This window comes from Chrysemys picta, chromosome 13, assembly GCF_011386835.1.
Source record: "Chrysemys picta bellii isolate R12L10 chromosome 13, ASM1138683v2, whole genome shotgun sequence".
In the NCBI taxonomy this organism is placed as follows: domain Eukaryota; kingdom Metazoa; phylum Chordata; order Testudines; family Emydidae; genus Chrysemys; species Chrysemys picta.
In genome coordinates, this window is record NC_088803.1 from 24,305,031 (window position 1) to 24,325,659 (window position 20,629).

The 20,629-nt window shown below is 43.8% G+C and overlaps 1 protein-coding gene across 12 annotated transcripts in view; it reads right to left on the reverse strand.

Moving 5' to 3' along the window:
* The window catches only part of NDRG3 (NDRG family member 3), a 106,670-nt gene that overhangs the window by 62,300 nt on the left and 23,741 nt on the right, over nt 1-20,629 (reverse strand). For 2 of the 12 annotated variants that reach the window (XM_065566612.1, XM_065566608.1), the window contains exon 1: nt 749-913. The exons of 8 other annotated variants lie outside the window; for them this stretch is intronic. The gene's annotated coding sequence lies outside the window, so the exon portion shown is untranslated. Of the gene's footprint in view, nt 1-506; nt 553-748; nt 915-20,629 lie in introns of those variants that run through there. 2 more of the 12 variants (XM_065566609.1, XM_065566607.1) reach the window with 2 other exon arrangements.

Genomic DNA, 20,629 nt, shown 5'->3' on the forward strand with positions numbered 1-20,629 from the left:
TTGCAAAAGGATGTGGGATTGGGGTCATGGTAAGAATTCACAGCTGAATCTTGGGTGCAGGGAGTGAGGGGTATCATGGGAAAGACCTCCCTCCACACATCAGCTTCAGGGCAGCACATTTTGAAGAGGTTGTAGGGCCGGTTGCACAGGCTTTTGGAGTGCCTCAGAGCTGAGCACATGCAGGTGGGGAGGAGAGGAGAGGGGCTGAGGTGCTGCACTGGGACTGGGTTGAGAGGGGAGCTGGAGCAACAGGAGGCAGCAAGCTGCTCCTAACTGCAGGAGTGAGATGCTGCCGTCACCCCCTCACAATTCATCCATTCAGAAGACTTTTCTTGGTGGTTAGAGCATAGGACTGGAACTGAAGAACTGGCATGTGAGATTTCTAGTCCAGTAGTAAGGATCTTTAATAAAAATATCTATTTGGGGGTAGTACTGAATGACCCAGGACTCCTGGGTTCTATTCCTGGATCTTTCAGGGATTCACAGTGTGACCATGAGCAACTTACTTGACCTCTACAGGCCGCAGTAAGGGTTGATCGACACAAACTTGTACTGAAATAACAAAAGATGCAAATTAAAACTGATAGTTATTTTGGTGCAAATATCAGTGCAGACACTAGCCACTTTTATTTCAAAGTAAGAGCATCCACAAAAATCTGCACCTAACTACAAGTTTTGGGGAACCAATTCAGTTCGGTCAGTGCAAATCTGTGAGCAGGCCAGCCCTTAAATAGGAGCAACAACTCACCTGCCATCCAAAGGAGCTGTAGTGAGTGAAAAGCACTTTAGAAAGGAGCTATATCCTGCGGTGGCCCCAGGGAGATGGACTGGAGGAGGTAACAGGTCTGCCATCTTTAACATGGGGGTCTGTGCCAATGGCCACACTTAAAGGATTTAAAGTGTCCGTAGCCAACTTAAAGGAAGAAAATAGAAAGCAAGTCTATCTGCAAATTCGATTTAGAAACATAATCCCCTAGTGTTGATGCATTATAAAGGTGCCCAAAACTGGTATCGTTTATTTTCCTTCCCAAACAGGAATTGCTATACTGGTTTAAGGCACCTTTATAAACCTTTCAGCTACTTTAGTATCATCACTGCAAAAGTATTAAGGGATATATAGAATCATAGGAGTGTAGGACTGGGAGGGACCTCAATAGGTCATCTAGTCCAGTGGTTCTCACCCAGAGGTATGACTCTAAATATCATCTAGAAATTTGCCTAGTTTTATAACAGGCTACATCAAAAGCACTAGCGAAGTCAGTACAAACTAAAATTTCATACAGACCATGACTTATTTATACTGCTCTATATACTATACACTAAAATGTTAAGTACAATATTTATATTCCAATTAATTTATTTTAAAATTATATGATAAAAATGAGAAAGTAAGCAATGTTTCAGTAAAAGTGCGCTGTGACACTTTTGTATTTCTATGTCTGATTTTTACCCCATTTTTAACTTGGGGTATGCCAGACAAATCAGACTCCTGAAAGGGGTATAGTAGTCTGGAAAGGTTGAGCGCCACCAATTTAGTCCAGCCCCCTGTCACGCATGGTTCATTCTCTCTCAATCTCTCTCCAGTAGCAGAATTGCGTGTGCAGTGGAGCAGCCTGTTTTGGTAGGGTTTTGTGCATGTTTTAAATGTACACAGAGTGCTTGCATTAGAGAAAGCAGGTCCAAGAAGTGTTCCTGGCAGTTGGCATGGAAGGAAGTGAGGTTTGTGATGGTCCTTCATTTGGGAGTTCATTCCACAGACTCCCTCCCCCCAAAAGCTCCATCTTCTGCACAGATGGGCTTTACCCTCATGCTAGGAAATTCCACTGTGCCCAAGTGGAGCTGTTGACCAGTACTCACCCCAGAGCTTTAGGTGACCTTTTATATATGCTGGACTCAGGAAATGGAGTGCCCTGAAGATAAGGACCAAGACCTTGAACAAGATATTCTAGGGAAGCCAGCACAGAGAGTAGAGGACAGGTGTGATGTGCTTGCGGGAGCTGGTGTTGCCGAGGAGATGTGCTTCAGCATTCTGCACTAATAGGAGTTTCTTAAGGGTTGATTCCTTCACAATCAGGTATGTAGCATTACTATAGTCTAGACAGATGGTGACAAAGGCATGAATAACTGAGGCCAAGTCATCATCTGCCATAATGTAGGACAGGTTCCTCACCAACCAGAGATAGAAAGCATTACTCATGCATGCATATTATGTGAGAGTTCAGCGTCAGTGAGAAATCCAGCAATATATGGACTGAATTGACCAATTGTGGGCATTAATCTTCAACACAAGACTGCAAGCTCTTCAGTGCACTTTCCTCTACCCACCAGCATAACCTGTCTTGCTCAGGTTCTACATCAACCAGCTGTTCTTCATCCATGAGCTGATCTCATCCAAGCACTGGGCATCTAGGTAGTGGTTCGGTCATACATGGTGAAAGATAGGTCAATCTGTGTGTCATCTACATATTGCTGGCACTTATCTGACTAGTTCATCTAGTGGCTGCATATAGATCTTGATAAGTACTGGAAAGAAAATTGATCCAGGTGAGGGGGTCTCATAGTGAAGGTGCAGTTCCCCACCACTATTTGTTGGAAGCACCCCTCCAGGATGGATTCAAACCATTACCCTGCACCCCACCACCTCTCTTGGGTATTTCATGGCCAATGCTAAAGAAAGATCCAGGGAGATGAGAATGGACGTCTGCCTTCTATACACTGACAGCAGAAGATCTTCCATCAGTGCCACTAAAGCGGTTTCAATGCCATGTCCTGACCTGAATCCAGATCCAATCTAGGATATTAGCTTCAATTAGGTGAGCTTGTAGTTGGCATTTGGCTAGCTTCTCTGTGAACTTGCTTAGGAATGGGAGATTTTACACAGAGCACTAGAACCAATGTATCTTCTGGGTTTCTTCAGTGTTTGTCCGACTATTGTGTGTTTAAGGAGGAAGGGAAGATTTCCTCCTTGAATGAGGTATTGGCTATTTTGGACAAGGGAGCACCAGTTGCTCATGACTCTCTGTCACCCAATAGAAAGGTCATGAGTCAGTTCACAGGTCTTGGGTTGAGACTCCTTTATTTATAGATTCCAAGACCAGAAGGGACCACTGTGATCATCTAGTCTGGCCTCCTGTAGAATACAGGCCAGAGACCTTCTCCAAAATAACTCCTAGAAGAGATCTTTTAGAAAAACATCCAATCTTGATTTCAAAATTGTCAGTGATGGAGAATCAACCACGACCACACGACCATTTGTAAATCATTCCAGTGGTTAATTCCTCTCACCATTAACACCTTACTTCCAGTCTGAATTTGTCTAGCTTCAACTTCCAGCCACTGGACTATGTTAGACCTTTCTCTGCTACACTGAACACTCCTGGGGGAATTCTGCGCCACTGCATATTTAATGAGACCCGCAGACTTCTAATTTTTTGCGCAGAAAAAAGCTTGTCAAAACGTTGCTGCAGTTCTGCCTTTTGGCCACCAGTGGACACTGTGGTGATAGAATAAAGTTGCAGCTCCCCACCAGCGAGGGAAGAGAGAGAGCTGCCTTGGTGGTGCTTGTCAGGCCACGTCAGGCGACCGGGGCTATGGGGTGCTGGGGGGGAGGGGGTTCAGACAGGGGCTCATAAGGACTAGTGGGGGAGGACAGACTGGGGCAGGGCTGAATGGGAGTGGAGGCACAGGGCCACGGGGGAAGGGAGATTCAGAGACACATAGGGTCAGGGGCAGAGCTCCATAGGGACAGGCTGGGTGAGGGCACAGAGAAACATGGGGGCAGGGGGAGACATAAGGATAGGGGGAGTGGCTGGGTGAGGGCACAGAGACACATGGTGATGGGTGAGGGGTGCAGAGCTACATAAGGACAGGGGAGTGGCTGGGTGAGGGCACAGAAACACATGGGGACAGGGCAGATGTGCCTGACTGAATGGGAGAAACTAGGGGTCAGCCAGAGTCTGCATGGGGGAAACTCCCGAACAATCCCTCCCTGCCCCCCCCCAAAAACCTGTTCCATACTTCTCCCACTCATACCCAACAGCCCTCCAAGTTCACAGCCAGTCTCCTTCCCAGCAATTTATTTCCCTCTCCTTCAGCTCCTCTGTTACCCCGACTCTCCCAAGCCTTTGCACTGCTTCTGAGGGGTGTGGGAAATACAGTTCTGTATAGTAGTTCAAATGAATTATTAGTCAGAGTTCTGTGTTAATATGCCTAGTAAGGAATCTATTTGTCATATTTGTTAATAAACATTTCCTGAATCTTTTTTGTCTGTATTGTTACAGACATACTTGCTGACAGGTATTTTGAAATAAATGACAAAAATAATTGAAACTGGTGTGATTTTTGTGTGTTATTTTGACAAATAAAATATGCAGAATTTTAAAATAGTGCGCAGAATTTTTATTTTTTTGGCCCAACATTCCACTAGGAGTAACTGAAGAGCAAACTAGCAAACATTTGTTCCCCCCTGCAGGTACTTTTAGACTAATCAAGTCACCCCTCAATGTTCTCTTTGTTAAACTAAACAGACTGAACTCCTTGAATCTATCACTCTAAGGCAATTTTTCTAATCCTTTAATCATCCTTGTGGTTCTTCTCTGAACCTCTCCAGTTTTTCAATGAGGAGCGCAGGGAAGGATAGCTCAATGGTTTCTAAACAGTAGAACTTCAGAGTTATGAACACCAGAGTTATGAACTGACCAGTCAGCCACACACCTCATTTGGAACAGGAAGTACACTATCAGGCAGCAGCAGAGACAAAAACCACAAATACAGTAGAGTACTGTATTAAACGTAAAGTACTAAAAAAATAAAGGGAAAACAGCATTTTTCTTCTACATAGTAAAGTTTCAAAGTTGTATAAAGTCAATGTTCAGTTGCAAACTTCTGAAAGAACAACCATAACTTTGTGTTCAGAATTACAAACATTTCAGAGTTCCCAAGGTGTTCGTAACTCTGAGGTTCTACTGTACTTTTAACTGTTCATGATTTTAACTCATCTGGTGGTTTATGAATTCTTTTGTTTACTGTGTAACAACAACATTATTTTACCCTTAAATTATTGTTCCCAGACTTAATTTCAGTTTACCAGATTTTTTTCCCCCTGGGAATATATAGTTTGTGTTACAACCTGGCCCAGTATCCATCTGTACAGTCACCAGTCCATTGCAAGTGGACTCAATCGCTGGGGATCATGTGTATCCAAGCAAGCTGGATCTGAGTGGAAGCTGGTCACAGTTTCTAGCTTTAGAGCCCTCTGGCACACTTGTCTCTCACACCTTTCCTTGGGACCTGGAACACCTTCATCCAGCCATCCTGGGCCCTAAAATCAGTGTCTGAGACCTCCCAACTTAGCTCTTGCTCCCCCAAAGTTCCATCTAGGCTGTGGGCACTCTGGGATTCTATTTTAACCATTCAAGGAACAACATGGCAAGAAAGTAAGGAACACAGCTTAACAAAGGAATTTCTTAACCACACTGACTTTACTGTTGAAGCACTCGATTTACAGTTCTTCTGTTTTATACAGGAAGTCAAAAATCATCACAGTGGTCCCTTCTATTGAAAACAAAGTCCTGAAATGCTCCCTCCTCTAGTCTGATCTCACCCTTCCTGAGAGTCCAAGATGTCACCATGTTTCCAGCTGGGTAGGGTCCCTTTCATCCCCTTTCTCTGGCAAGTCCTTGTATATTGTGATGGTTCGCCCCCACCCCCGCGCACCAAGCAGAACCCTACTTTTAAGTAGGGTCACTCTTCTGTGCATGTGCTCCAGCACTGCCTCCTCCTCCACACACACCCCCTCTTGTTATGCTTGCCCCACCTGCTGGCCTCTGTATAAAAAAACATTATCCTATGGGAGGTGCCAGACTGTGGTCTTGATGGCTCTTAGTGATAGTCCTTACTGATGTCTGAGCTGGGCACTGTCTGGAATGCAGGACTTACTACAGGCTGTCCTCAGGTACAGTTAGGTTTGTGTTCAACACAATACAAACTGGAGTTCATAATTTGACAGCTGTATCCCATCCTGTCACAGTTTGTACAATCAGTTCAAGGAACTGTATCATTTCCATTCGAGGAAAAATATTGTAAGTTGAAAGAAAAAGCTATTTCACTCTAGTGAAATTCACTCTTGTCTAATTGGGAAACAGAACTTGTCAACACAGAGGACTGATATAGTAAATAGATTCATACATGGCACTTCTGAGAGAACTTTGCAGCATGCATCTCATTAGCACATGGCACACTGTTTAACAGCTTCACTCATCACAGAGAAAAGATATATTAATAGAAAACAACAGAGTGATGAGCCCACCCCCAAAAAAACTAAAGCATGGGAAGGAGCTGAGACTGAAATTCCTTGGTGTCAGGAGTACCCCCAACACTAGGGAATCCAGTTACTGTAAAGATATTCAGGGCTTGTTAAAATGTATAGGGGTGTTCTTTTCCTGTTCTCAAAATTACAGTTGAGCCACTCAGTCGTTAAAGTGAGCTTTGATGCCTGGTTCTCTGGTGAGATTCTGGACTAAAGTGGAGTTCTCTGAGGGGTTTTACATTCATTCCCTTTTCAGCACCTAGAAAGAATAGATTACAAATGATTAATACTTAATTTCAGTTGGCAGAAGACCAGACAGTCCTCATTATGAGAACAGAAAGTGTGCTTTGCACCAAGGACCTAGAGCAGAACAAAGCTGTTGATGGAGCACATTTTTAAAGATAGTTCCTGGTCCTTTTACTTCAGGGCACAATTTTGAGAATAAACCACCTCCATTTGCAAACCATAACACTGATCCTTGCAGATACACAGACACTACCAGGTTGATTTACAGGGGATTTGTACAGATCTGAACAAATGAGCTTTCTGACCTGAAAACATCAGACACCAGCAGCAGAATGCAGAAGCAGATGCCTGATCAAAGCCTCCTACCCACAGGCTGAGGGGAGAGATGATTGCTCTCTATAAATACATTAGAGAGCAATCAGGGGGAGAGGAGTTATTTAAATTAAGCACCAAGTGGACACAGGAACAAAAGGATATAAACTGGCTATCAACAAGTTTAGGCTTGAAATTAGATGAAGGTTTCTAACCATCAGACGAGTGACATTCTGGAACAGCCTTCCAAGGGGAGCAGTGGGGGCAAAACCCCTAATTGGCTTTAACACTGAACTTGATAAGTATATGGAGGGGATGGTATGGTGGGACTACCGCCAATAGTATGTCACCGATCTGCGACCGCTGGCAGCAAATATCCCCATCAGCTGGTGATGGATACAGCTCCGTGTTTGTCACGGAGGTCGCGGAAGTCACAGATTCCATGACTTTCCATGACCTCTGTGACTTCTGCAAGGGCCAATGTGGCTGACCCCAGGGCCACCGACACCAAGAACTGCTGAACCATTCCCAGGGACAGCCCAAACCCCATCACCGGGGGCCAAAGCTAAAGCCCAAAGGTTTCAGTCCTGATGGTGAGGCTCAGATTACAGGCCTCTCACCTGGGGCTGAAGCCCTTGGGCTTTAGCCCCCTGCCCAGGGCAGCGGGGCTCGGACTTTGGCTTTACCCCACCAAGGGCAGCGGGGCTTGGGCCGACTCAGGCTTCGGTCCACCCTCCTGGGGTCATGTAGTATTTTTTGTTGTCAGAACGGGGTCACGGTGTAATGAAGTTTGAGAACCCCTGAACTAGAGTAAATGGTGGACTCTGTCATTTGAAGTTGTTAAACGATGACTTCAGTAACTCAGCCAGAGGTTAAGAGAACAATTACAGAAGTGGGTGGGTGAGGTTCTGTGGCCTGCAATGTGCAGGAGGTCAGAGTAGGATGATCACAATGGTCCCTTCTGACCTTAAAGTCTATGAGTATTTACAGATTCCCTGAGACTTCTTGGTTTCTTCGTTTAAAAATTAAGAGAAGAGACCAAGATAGATACTTCACATGAAAGGCATGAGATGGAGCAGATACTCATCTGCCAGCAGCTTTTTGCAAGGCAGAGGGCTGGCCTACACTGGGAGGGGGGATCGATCCAAGATACGCAACTTCAGCTACACGAATAGCGTGCACAGCGCGGGATCGATGGCCGCGGCTCTCCCGTCGACTGCGCTACCGCCGCTCGCTCTGGTGGAGTTCCGGAATCGACGGTGAGCATGTTCGGGGATTCATATATCGCATCTTAACAAGACGCGATATATCGATCCTGGATAAATCGATTGCTATCCGCCGATACGGCGGGTAGCGAAGACGTACCCAGAGAATCAAAGCAGGTTTAACTTCAAATTGCTTGTTCCGTTGTGGACTATTCTCAATAAGATAAAGAGTGCCCTTGGAGTGACAGAACTCATTTCAGAGTTGGTTATTTCCCCTGGAGCTCACTGGACCCCATTTTTGCCAGTGAGAAGCTCAGCCAGAGGAAGCTATACATGACCCCCTACAACTGAACGCCTTGTGGTGCTAACAGAAGGGACTGACAGCTCAGTGTTGCATCTCCCCCCTCCCTGTTGTGCTCGTAAAGAAATGTCTCCACCAGCTATGCAAAACACAGGGACAGGCCGGCCCAGGATGACAACATCCAATACCAAGATGCAGTTCAAGGTGAAGCTCTCCACTAGCCAGCTAGGTCCTGACTATCCCAGGGACCAGCTCTTTCTCCTTTGGCCAGGACAACAGCTATGAACAGCAGGAACCTTTAAGCCAAAAATCCAGAAAGCTGGCAACAGACCAGAGCTACTGCTGGGAAAGGGCAGTCACTCCCTGGGAAGAGGGTTTGGAGCTGGTCCACCCAGAGCAAGGAGAGGAACCAGGAGTGGTAGGAAGCAGTCCAGGGAAGGAGAAGTGAGGGATGGGAAAGGAAAGCATAGAACTGCAAGGTGTAGGATCCCTGGATTGAAACCTGGAGTAGTCAGCGAGGCCGGGTTCTGCTACCAGCCACATAGCATAGACCAGCGGGTAAGTAAACGGGAAGACTTCCTGGGTCACTGTGGGAGTGACAGAGAATAGGACTGTACCCTGAAATGGGGGGAAATGCTGAGTGACCTAGCTGGAGGGCTGAGTCATGAAGAGAGTGCTGCAGTTCCTGAGACAAGAGAGGAGCTGCAGACCGGATGACAGCATGCAAACGGCAGAAGGGGGCGTTGACCTTGTGAACTAATCCCTAGAGTTACTAGGAGGAGGTGCCAGACAAAATCTGAACTAGTTTTTTCACTCCGCAAGTGTACGAGACTCTCCCCACACTTCAGTTTGAAGTGCTCTTGGACAACACTGTGCAGATTTAAACTTACCATGTTTGGCTATGGCAATAGATTCTACAGAAACAGCCAAAGGAGATTTCAACTGTTTTAAGGAAAGTATAGTTGACTAGGCACCAAGCCCCCGCTCTCAGCACAAATGTCCATCTATTTCATGCACATCAAGGTCTGTCTAGATCTCAAATACACCACCACAGTGGCTACGCCTCCCTTACAATGTGTGATTCCACTGCTTATGTACACATATTCACACTAGCGCTCATCAAGCTAGCACAAATATAAATAGTAGCATAGCAACGGTAGCAGCAGTGGAGGCACAGCTGAGCCAGGCCAAGTACATACCCACCAGTTTCAGTCGGGTTTGTACTCAGCACGGCTTATGCCACGGCAGCTTTCCTGCTATTTATATTTGCATTAGCTCTGTGGGGAAACCAATACAAAATGGGAAATGACTGCCTAGGAAGTGAGGAAAGAGATCTGGGGTTATAGTGGATCACAAGCTAAATATGAGTCAACTGTGTAACACTATTGCAAAAGAGGGAACATTATTCTGGGCCGTATTAGCAGGAGTGTTGTAGCAAGACACAAGAACCAATTCTTCTGCTCTACTCCGTGCTGATTAGGCCTCAACGGGAATATTGTGTCCAGTTCTGGGCGCCACATTTCAGGAAAGATGTAGACAAATTGGAGAAAGTCCAGAGAAGAGCAACAAAAGTGATTAAAAGTCTAGAAACATGACCTCCAAGGAAAGATTGAAAAAATTGGGTTTGTGTAGTCTGGAGAAGACAAGCACGTAAAAAGGTGGTTATAAAGAGGAGGGTGATAAACTGTTCTCCTTAACCACTAAAGACAAGAATTAATGGGCTTAAACTGCAGCAAGGAGACTTAAGTTAAACATTCTGAAAAAACTTCCTAGCTCGGGTGAGTGTAGAAATCTGCTAAACTGGCAGTTTATTTCCAGTGAATGTAAGAGCACAACAAATCACCATATCTGATGTAAATGGCACTTGAATGGTAAGATCCACCCCTGGCTATGGTGGCTGGAGGTCTACATGAAGTCACAGTAAAAGGGGCACTGACGAATGTAAAACTTGTGTTATTCAGGAGGGCCTGGCATGTACAATCAAAATATTCACTTTCAGCAAAGAATATAAAGCAGCCTCCTGTGGACGACCTGTAACTATAATACGGCTGTACAGATATTTGATCCTACAGGTAAGTCTGTGGTAGTTCAGGCTATGGCTAGATGGGAGGGGTCAGATCAGTTTCACTGGTTTTTAAGACTTTGGGAACATGCAGTCTACCACCATTCCAACCGAACACGGAGGACACACATGCTTTTGAGAAGTGGTTCTCAAACTTATTTGATCGCGCCCCCCTTCTGTGTGTCTGTAGTAGTTTATGCCCCCCCCCCCCAAGCACCCAGCCAGCAACCACTGCTCTCTGGCCACCCAGCTCTGAATGTGCACAGTAAGTTTTTTCCCCCCTAAACTTCTCATGCGTCCGTCTCCCCCCCCCCGAATACATTCCAGGCCACCCCAGGGCGGCATGCCTCCCAGTTTGAGAACTTCTGCTCTTGAGGATCGGTATTTTCCTACTTCAGTAATGACACCAAATAGTTTATGCCCAACAGTCCCATCTATGAAATACCTGCAACAAAAACTAATTTTGGGAGACCACAATGCCTTATTATACATTTCTACTCAAATGCAATTTCTGGAGAAATTCAACTGGTTTTGTGCTTACACAGGCAGGACAGCATAAGCAATGCAGATTAATCAGATGGCTGTTTCTGGAGACCCACCAGGCTTCACTAATGGTCATACACAACAATGCAAAACAATCTTCTGAACAGAACTGTGGAGCAAAGCTTTAAGAACACTGTAATTGGTGTTTTGGCAAAGTGTTAACTGCAGAATAAGACAGATTAATTTTCGAGTCCTTGTTTGATAAAAAAATTATCTCATTCACAAAGTTCACTATCCTGCACCATGCTAAGAGCACATGACAAAAACATTCAGCACATCATAATGAGACAAACTACTGAACAGGGCAATAATACAGAAATCCACATTATAAGTAGACAACAGAGCTGGACTGGCTTCTTATGCACTTTGCTTTTTGCCCTGCTTCTGAGTGTTTTTACTGTGCAACATTCTCTTCCCCGTCCTAACTGTGTACTCTAAGAAGTCAGATTCATGTAGGAACTGTGCAGTAAGTATGCAGCACATATCCCTCCAAGTGCAAAAAGCAGTCCATTAGCCTGGACCAGGTAGGATGCAGCAGCAGGAGGCAGCTTGGGGAGATCAATTGCTCTTGTAAATGTTCCTTGTGGAACGTTACAGGAGGCAGACACCAATTAGGGATGAAAATTCCACTGTGAAGTAGCAAGACACTCTCTAGAGCATCTTCAGTGTCTGACTAGTTTGAGGGAGATTAATCTAAAGCAACTTATCCCCATTAGTTAGAATTTAAGCAGCTAGAGTTTTTATCCCACATTACATATTTTGTGAGGGAGGCAGAAAGCACCTAAGAGCATGGATCATCCTGGAGCCTGGCAAATCACACATGGGATGGAGCTTTGACTGAGACTGCCATGACACACATGGGTACTCAGGATGGATTTCCTCCCACCAAAGCCACATAGCAAAGTGTCATCTTGTAGCTCATTAGAATACCTCAGAAATTGAATTACAAATTAAAAGGATTCTTGGGCAAATTCAGAGAGGTATCTCCCAACCCCCACAGCATATAGGTTACGCCACTGAGACTTATCACTAGGGCCCTACCAAATTCATGGTCCATTTTGGTCAATTTCATGCTCATAGGATTTTAAAAATTGTAAATGTAATGATTTCAGCTATTTAAATCTGAAATTTCACGGTGTTGTAATTGTAGGGGTCCTGACCCAAAAAGGAGTTGTTGGGTGGTCGCAAGGTTATTGTACAGGGGTTGAGGTACTGGTAGCTTACTTCTGTGCTGCTGCTGGCGGTGGCGCTGCCTTCAGAGCCGGGCAGCTGGAGAGCGGTGGGTACTGGCTGGGAGCCCAGCTCTGTAGGCAGAGCCTCCACCAGCAGCAATGCAGAAGTAAGGATGGCATGGTATGGTATTGCCACCTTTACTTCTGCACCGCTGCCTGCAGAACTGGGCCCTCAGTCAGCAGCCACCAAACTCACCCTACCCAGCTCTGAAGACAGCAGCGCAGAAGTAAGGGTGGTATGGTATGGTATTGCCACCCTTACTTCTGCACTGGTGCTGGCAAGGCACTGCCCTCAGAACTGGGCACCCGGCCAGCTCTGAAGGCAGAGTAGAAGTAAGGGTAACAATACTGCGACCCCCCAGCAACTCCCTTTTGGGTCAGGATCCCCAATTTGAGAAATATTGGTCTCCCCCCTGAAATCTGTATAGTATAGGATAAAAGCACACACAAGATGAGATTTCACCGGTCCGTGATGCATTTTTCATGACTGAATTTGGTAGGGCCCTACTTATCACTTACAAACACATAATATATGCCTGCCCCTTCCCCCACATACACAATCTCTGTATTTCACCCTCCCAGTCTAAGAATCTAAAGCTTTGCCTATACATAAAGATTGCAAGGGTATAACTCGTGTGTATCTGAATGCAGGACAAGCCACGCCAATACATTTCCTCCCATGCACGGTGCTCTGGACTTCAATCAGAAAGTTACTCTGGTTCACATCAGCTGTAACCTTGCCTTTATGGTAGTGCAATCACAATGGAGCTCTGAACAATAAAACTCATTTGTGTGAGAGACAGAACTTTCTCCAAGGGTGGTCTGATGCTGGAGAACGATCTCCCCCAAGAACCATTACAAACCTCACCACTTTCCGCTCCAAATGCAATGTGCTGTTCTTTGACCCTACCTTCTTTTACATAAACACATATCAACAGGTATATTAAAAAACACATAAAACCCACAAAAAAAACCCCACACACTACCAAGCCAAGATGTTCCATGTGCTTCTTCCTGTAGATGAGAGAACAAACACGTGACAGATGTGGTTACATTGCTTAATGCACTACAAGAAGGCACTCAGATACTACGGTGATGAGAGCAGCATAAAAACCTATACAGAACAGAACCATTTAGTGGCAGCGATGGACACATCACATTTCTGATTTAACTAAGCCGTTACAAGCAGTCCTCCAGCAGCTGTCCCACATTTCACCAGTCTACATAACTGACCTGTTTGGTTTCCCAGGCTATGCTTCATGGGGTCGGAAATCATCCCACTCTCCAGATAGCACTAGCAAACACATGGGTCCTATTCATGAGCCATTTTCTCAGTGAGGAAAACATTTCTAAGGGAATGCAAATTTCTTTGCCCTTTGATCACACATTACACATCTGTCTGGACTTGTGAAGTGGTCAGCACCTCACTACTCTGTAGAGTGAGGCGCACACACAGTCTCAGCGGTCAGTCACCAGAATTTACAAGTAGATGTCTAAGCAAGTGCCTGAACTGGGTATCTCCTCAGAGAGATAGAGCCAGAACAAGGATTTCAGGTCTCTATACACATTAAAGACAAGAGCAGCCACCCTGGAACTCCCACAAGTTATCCAGGACTTGACAGGATCTTTTCTAGGGAGCCCACCAATTGCTGTAGCCTAACAGATGATCCTTCAGGGGAGTTCCACAGCCATAGTGAGCTGGACAATGATCTACTCATCCCCACCCAACAGCCAGACCTGTTCAAAGCCCAGGTGGATACACAAGCCCATACCAGAGACATGGATGGAGACAACGCAGGCAACATACAGTAAGGCCAGGTCCATACTAGAAGCTTTTTCCATTATGGCAATATCAGTTAGAAGTGTGATACTTCTATATTGGAAAAAAACCCTAGTGTAGATGCAGTAACACTGGTATAAAAGTGCCTTTGCCAGTATAGCTTATTTTATTCATGTACCGAGTCTACCTTTTACTCATAAGTTGCGTCTACCTTAGGAGGATTTGCTGGTTTATCTATGCTGGCAAATCTTTTCTAGGGTAGACTAGGTTTATGTTTTCATTGCAATATATAAGCACTGTGGCCTCTCTTACATATTGGTAGAATGAGAGTAATTGGGTCTAATGGAGTTAAAGTTACACCACCCAACACACTAAAATTTGGCCCTTTATGACTCCTAACTACTAACAGTGTGCCAGTGTCTCCAGCCCAGTGGTAAGGATGGTAGTTTCAGAAGGTCTTTTAAGTCCATGTTCTCTCAGTTCCAGGATCACATAAGCACCCATCATCCAACAGCTGGAGAATTCCACTGTGCTTGCAATACACAAAACCAGTTCACTCAGAGTGGAATGAGGCCCTGGCATCACATTTCTAGAGTGCAGATGACATGACTGCAGGAAAAGAGTTGACTGCATGCACACACTAAGTGACTAGAGCCGTAGCCTCAAAGAAGCGTAGCTACAGAATCAGATGATAGTGTTTGTGATAATCTGTACCCTTATGTTCACCACTTTTACAAGACTGTGATAAATTTCATGCAAAGTATGGCTTGTGAGCTATCATTTGAAAAACTCATAATTTGCTGATCATTATTGTCCTGGTAAAATGTGGGCAACATTGTTAAAGTTATAAAATTCTACTGTATAAGATATGATCCAAACAGCTTCAAACCAGTTCCCCAGAGACAAAAAGCTAGCTAGCACCTCAGCCAGGTGTCAGCAAAATCACATGAACTCTCACCTGGTTAAGTGGCTATTCTTTGCAGGAAAAAGGGTCTGAGCAAGAAATTTACGTGTTGACAAAGAAACAGTTAGAAGTTCCCATCACACAGACTTGCTGTTGCCAGAACCCAAGCTGGAGATGATTCTCAAAGAAGAGAAATGCTATAAGAAAGGTGTGCAAACTCTTCAGATTACCTCTCCCCACTCATCTCTGCTCTCAGCATCAACACCACTTGAAAGACAAAGGAAGCATCACTGAACTGGAGGATGGGTTCTGGCTGAAGGAATCCAGCCAGACTGTTGTAAGAATGTGGTGAGAGAAACCTTTTTCTTTAAACTCATTTAGCTTGTTAAGTTAGGTACTGGTTTGTTTTACCTTTTATTTCTTTGTAACCAATTCTGACTTTTATGCCTCATTACTTGTAAGTGATTCCCCTTTATATAGTTAGACGACTTGTTTTAGCTAAACCAGTGTGTGTTTGGATTGAAGTGTTTGGGAAACTTCATTTGAAACAACAGGATTTATGCATATCATTTTCTATTAATAAAATGATAGACTATATATGAGCTTGTAGTGTCCAGAAGGAAAGACCTAGGCAATACAAAGCACACATTTCTGGGGACAAGTCTGGGACTGGGAATTTGCTGGTGTCACTCTGCAATATAATTCAGAATGGCTAGCTAAGAGATCTCTCATAATTCAGTGGGAGTGATTTTGCATGGTAGAGGCTGTGTGCGAGCAGACCAGGAGTGGCTGCTCTCATAGCGAAGCAGTGTAAAAGGCACCAGAGGTTGGAGAATTGAGGGGACACAGCACTTCAGCAGTCCAGATTATACCCTTGGTAATGTCAGTGTTTGAAGGACCTTTTGGGATAACTTAATTCAGACAGTCTCATATTGTGGTCTGTGGAGTAACTGCTGGTCCCACGGTGCTGGCTTCTTGTTTCCAGCTGCTAAGCAGCATTAAAAAGCTAAAAATACATTGAATACTTCCCAAAGATGGATCACTTGATGATTAGCTGTTCTGTTCATTCCCTCTGGGGCACCAGGCATTAGTCACTGTCGGAAGACAGGATACTGGGCTAGATGGACCTTTGGTCTGACCCAGTATGGCCGTTCTTATGTAAAGGCACTTTTCCACATAAACAATTGCTGTAGCCACCACAGGAATGTTATACAAGCCTGGGGAGATGGGGCCAAGTTATTGAAAACAAGAAGGGAAATATCCACAAGCTGTTATATTTGAGAAATCCTGATCTAGAGCTCAACCCTCTCAGTTCAAACATGGGCATTGTGCTATTCTGCTGCAGCACAAGCCTTCACGCCTGTAGTACAGGACAGGTGGATCTGACTCCAGTAATGCATTTTAATCTATTTTTATGTTATGCTCTTAGTTTGCTTGCACCCTTCAGCCAATGCCCATTCTTCTGAGGCCTCTTTCCAGGTTGGAAGGCCAGAAAAGACCAATCTGGTCATAAAGCCTGACCACCCAATGATTGCTGCATCCAGCCCTACAACTTGTGGCTGAACTACAGCATCTCTCTTGGAATCTTTACATCAACAATGGATGTCTTTCTAAATGATGGGGAATGCACCATGTCCCTTGGCAATCTGGTCCAAGGGTTAATTGCTCTCACTGGTAAATATTTGCATTTGATTTCCAGTTTGAATTTAGCTGACTTCACCTTCCAGCCACTGGATTTTATTAGACTAGACTAAACAGGCCCATATTATCACATCTCCTCCCTGTCTAGGTACTTATAAACTGTGATTAAATCCCCTCAACCTTCTTTCTTTGGTAAGCTTAATAAGCTGCGGTTCTCTCTCATTGCAAGGTATGCTTTCCAGACTACTAATGATTGTTGCAGCTGTTCTCTGAATATTCTCTGATTTTTCCAGTAGTAATTATACCCCATCCCTCCTAACTTTATCTATATACTATATTCTTCCTTCAAGGGCAGCTGTAGACAGATGAGTGACTAAAAAGTACACTGGGAACTCCAGGGAAATACCTCCCTCCCTCCCATTCCCTAAGCAAACATGTCTGCGCTCTGTTTACAAGCCAGATGAAGTTCTTCCTAGCTGCCAGTCTGCAAACTCAGTCTGGGAGCCTGCTGTTTTTCACTTTTTATACCTTCACTAACTCATAAAAATTCTGCAGGCAGAGCCTCATTGACAATCCTGTGGAAAATGCAAGAGGCAGAGTACTGCCCGGCTGACCCGTCCATAGTTGTACTGGACTTGCAGGGATGGTAATTGACTGGTTTGCATTGGTGACAGATAAGACTCTGAGATGCAGAGGAGGAAGTGTCCATAGTGGTTTTTCTGACAATCAATGCATTTTAATGTTCATCATTTTCAAGTTAACAATCAAATGAAGTTTTGAACTTTGTGTACAGATTTGTAATGACTACTAGTCACTGCTCCCCTTGCCTATGTGCACTCAGGTGAAAAAAAGAAATGGCCTTCTCTTTCTCTTCTCCCCCGTGGCCTCCTGTTGTAATTAGGTGTCTCGAGGGCTGATGATCCAATAGACTGAAGCTCCAGATTCACAGACTAAGCCAATAAGGCACCTTTTCTCCCCTTCAGCTTTTGATGTTTATCCTGCCATTTCATTTTCTTGATGTTTTAGGACACATGCAGATGACACTGCACCATGCTACACAAATGTAGAAGCCAAGACTAAATGGAAGGGGTTCCCACAACTGAGGGCATGTCTACCTTGCCATCACAGGTATGGCAGCAGCACACACAGACATAATCGAGCTACCTTTTATCTAGCTAATGTGAGTACAAACAGCAGTGAAACCACAGAAGCACGGACTGTATAAGCCTTCCTAGGGCCCTGGGTACTTACTCAAGCCACCAGCACACACTGAAGTCTATGCTGCTGAGACATCACCGCTATTGGTACTTGTGCTAGCTAGGGGATGTCTACATGAGCTGCAATGTGCTCTGATTGTAGAGTCCCTATGCCTTTAAAGGAGGAAAGGTAGGCCTTGGAAACAAAGGGACTGGTTTTCTAAAGCGCTATGTGCCAACTGGTGTCAATTGATGTTGTAAGCGCTCAGCTCCTCTGAAAAAAACCCATCTAAGGGCTTGGTTACACTCGAAACTCCAAAGCGCTGCTGCGGGAGCGCTCCCGTGGCAGCGCTTTGAAGTGCGAGTGTGGTCGCAGCGCCAGCGCTGGGAGAGAGCTCTCCCAGCGCTCCAGGTACTCCACCTCCCCGAGGGGATTAGCTTACAGCGCTGGGAGGGCACTGTTTACACTGGTGCTTTACAGCGCTGTAACTTTCTGCACTCAGGGGGGTGTTTTTTCACACCCGAGCGAGAAAGTTGCAGCGCCGTAAAGCGTCAGTGTAGCCAAGGCCTCAACCTAAAAGCATGTATTCCAGTTTGCAACATTAGCCTGTAAAGCACTTACAGCTTCACTAAAGGGAGAGTTTAAGAATCATAAATCATTTTTCACTAACATCTCACTTTAGGCTTTATTAAACAACCCCACCATAATTTAAAAAGTGCTTTCATATTTTGTTTTTAGAAATGCAGAACAAAACCAATGATGGACATTACATAGGAGAGACGAGCAGAAGTAATAATGACAGACAACTGAAGAAAATGGCATTCACCTTTCCACAACCAACAGCAAAACTTGGCCTTGCAGAATCTTTACTACAGACAACAGAACACAGGAAGATCACAGTTAGAGTAGAAAAAACATTGTAAACAGATCCACTTTTATCTGGAGTCACTGAGATAAGAAGCAAAAACTCTGCAATTCTATTTGTAGAGGTACTTTTCACAGAGGATCAACATTTGAAGGCCAGAAATTATGTTAGGACAACCAGACCACACAGAAGTGAGAGATCCACACTACAGCACTTCTCAGCTCAGACAATTAGTGCTTAGCTCAGGAGCTCAGCTTTCTGCTACAAGTATACAAGTAACATTAACCTCTTTCAACTGAGCCCTCTATTATAGACTGAACATGTCCAGAGAGCACAGCACAAAATTCATACTCTGCAGACCCAAAGGCTTGACATATTCCTGCCTAAATTGCGCTTGGTTTATGAAAGTCTAAACATTTAATACATTATTCATCCCTCCACACAAAGCAGGGCTCGAGTTTTTAGTTAATTTCTGAACATTATGTCCTTATTTTACTACAGAATGGATAAAAATAGATTTAAATCCAGTTTAAATTCAAAATAAATACAATTTTCTTTTTAAAAATAAACCTATTTAAAATTAAATTTGAAGTTACAACAACCTATATTAAGATGTAAACTTACTATAATCTGTTAAAATCAAATTAATTTTTTTTTAAATAGTCAAGTGGTTCCTGTTTGCTGCAAAAGTTTTAAAGAAAGTTAAATCATTGAACTGGTAGAAGTCACTGGCTAACCATCTGGAACCAGTTTGTTGAAGTACTAAACTAGCTTTGATGGCAGCAGCCCTTTCTGTAGGTGCAAAGAGAATATTTTCTTTATGTCAGTATTTCAATTAGTTTAGTTCAATGACTAATTCATTAAAAGCTGAGAAACCAATAGGGAATTGAAAAAACAAGAAAGCTTGTTTTCCTTTTTACAGTCTAGGAATAAAAACAAAGATGTGAAAGGATGAGATTTACTAGTTTTAAAATCTACATGGTGACCAGAAACAATCAGTTCAATTCAATAAATATCAAAAGATATTTCCTTTAATACATCAGTTACTTTTAAATACAAATCATGTTCTGACAAACTCATTTTTCTTGTGTGTCCATCCTAGTGGTAGTTTTATTTAACAAATTTAAAATACATTTTTATGCATTTTAACTGAATTGCAATTTCCATCCAAATACACAAATCACAAGTACAAAAATATCATTCACTATTTCCTTAAAGGAGTAAAAAATAAAAATTAAGACTGAATAAATATGTTAAGCTATATAGTTGCTTAATTAAATGTGTACAGATAGCGTATCCTCCTGGTTAGTAAAAAGAAACACCAAGTTTAGGGTAAAGGCTATATTTAGCTGTAAATCAGCACATTTTAATGGTTAATAACCAATGAGTCCCAACCTTTCTTTAGAAAAATAACAAGTACAAATGCAAAACAAGATTAAAATTGATGATTTAAATCAATGTTTCCTGCTAGCTAATTTAAATTGTTCCAACTGGTTTTACTATAAGCATGCTCCAAAGATCACAGCCAATTATAGTGAATAATCAAGACACACTTAACATTTCTGTACATGATGTAAACTTTTATAGTAAACAGTATTTTATTTATTGTCTTAATCCCAGGTCCGTGTAGTTGACAATTACAAACAACTTTCAAAAACAAGTTACTCTTGCTGCCAAAAAGGCCATAACTTTTGGGGATTTTGGTAAAAATTAATAAAATGCCCCCTGGTGTGGGAAAGTTTAACACAGACCCCTGGTGTGGGAAAGTAAAAATCAGTTGCAGTACATCCTGCTTCTCCCCCCCGCCCTCAACCCCAACACATACCCAGGCCATGTCTACACTACAAAATCAAGTTGACTTAAGTTATGTTGACATACAGCCGCCACAGTAATTAAATTGCTTTTGCATGTCCACACTACGCTCCTTGAATCAGTGGTGCGTCTTACCGCTGATGTAGAGCGCAGTGCATTGTGGGTAGCTAACCCAATGTGCAATTCATCACCTTCTAGCACAAGGTGTTTTGGGAGGGGTTT